We start from the raw sequence: 1,466 nt of genomic DNA, 5'->3' as shown, positions 1-1,466 counted from the left end.
AGACTACCAGCCTGCAACAATGTTTACCAGCCTGTGGCATTGCCTCTTAGTTTAATACATTCTGTTGAGCAGGGCTTGAAGCTGTGGGTCATACTTTGAATTTATATTCATTTATTCCACCAATCATTGATCTATTTCATTTGCTGTTACGGTCAGTTTCTCACCTATCTCATCATCTGGGTGTTTTCCCTTTCTTTCATGCCTCTCAACATTTCCATCCCACCTTTATGCTAAAGGGAAAAGTAGGTCAGGCCTGGAATGAGGGGTGCGCTTGCTGAGAAAGGCAAGACGAGAGCTACAGGGCCCTAGCACTGAAGCTGACCACTAGGCTCAGCTGGTGTGGCCACTTCAAACCAATTGGGAAAAGGGAAAACTGGTATGGGAGAAAAGGGGGTTTCTTCAATAACGTATGAAAGTGCCCCTCAAAAGACTCTTCCCCCATCATCTGGGGGCAGGGGGATTAGCTATCCCAAGACACTGTTTTGTTTTGTTTTGTCAGAGACGAGTTCTGGCTATGTTGCCCAAGCTGGTCTCGAACACCTGGGCTCAACGGATCCTCCTGCCTCGGCCTCCCTAAGTGCTGGGATTACAGGCGTAAACCACGACGCTGGCCCTCAAGACACTCTTTAACCTATTGCTTTGCTTTATTTTCTTCATGGATACTTTCACTCTCTGAAATAACATTATCCACTTGTTTTAATGTGTATTATCTGCCCCCCAGCCCCTCCATGTAAGGTTCATTCTGCAGGGCCTATGTTGCTCACTTAAGGATATATTTCTTGCACAGTAGATTGAATGAAAAACTCCCTTGCAAAGAATAAGTGCAAAGCAGATATCAAACAGTGAGAACATTTCGTTCCTTTGGGTTCCACAGTTCTAACACTCTAACTTGCAAAAAAGAGACAGTTCTTCTGTGGAAAGTGGGACCCAAACTCGGGCTCTCTCCAGGTTCAGAACAGGTGGAAAGTAACGCCCCCACCTCCCGCCATCCCTTCTTTCTTTTCCCCTAGCCTCAAATCAACTCAGTTAGGGGGTGTAGAAGCCTCTGGAGCTGCAAAAGGGGGCCGAGCGCTCACATGCTGCTCGGCAGGCAGCGACTCGCCGCACGCGCACGCTGACCTCCGCCCGGGCGGTGGGTGGGAAGGATCCGGGAGGGGCAGGTCTGGGGGTGCGAGGGTGGAGCGGAGCCCGGCCCTGAGATCCGGCCCGGGTTTTGCATGCCACCCAGTCGCCCGCTCGGCCGCGGAGAATTCCATAATCACAGCGGGCGAGAGCGGAGACTGGGAGCGAAAAATCCGGGATCCGGCAACTTTGGGCAGCGCATGCGCGCCCGCGGCGCTCCATCCCAAACACACACACATTTTTCCCCCGGACTTGGAAAGTCACCCAAAGCCGCCCCAAGTGCAGGTAAGAGACTCGGCGCTCCCTCTGCCGCGGCCCCCCCACGCCCCCCAGCTCCGCGGGCC

General features: G+C 52.8%; 1 protein-coding gene across 1 annotated transcript in view; it reads left to right on the top strand.

Moving 5' to 3' along the window:
* The first annotated feature begins 1,294 nt into the window (after positions 1-1,294).
* Positions 1,295-1,466, top strand: part of CASZ1 (castor zinc finger 1) — a 150,159-nt gene continuing 149,987 nt past the window's right edge. Inside the window, exon 1 of the mRNA XM_011935798.1 lies at positions 1,295-1,407. The gene's annotated coding sequence lies outside the window, so the exon portion shown is untranslated. The remainder of the gene's footprint in view (positions 1,408-1,466) is intronic.

Source organism: Colobus angolensis, unplaced genomic scaffold, assembly GCF_000951035.1.
Source record: "Colobus angolensis palliatus isolate OR3802 unplaced genomic scaffold, Cang.pa_1.0 Scaffold149, whole genome shotgun sequence".
In the NCBI taxonomy this organism is placed as follows: domain Eukaryota; kingdom Metazoa; phylum Chordata; class Mammalia; order Primates; family Cercopithecidae; genus Colobus; species Colobus angolensis.
Note: the sequence above shows the minus strand (reverse complement) of the source record. Positions and strands in the feature narration are given on the sequence as shown.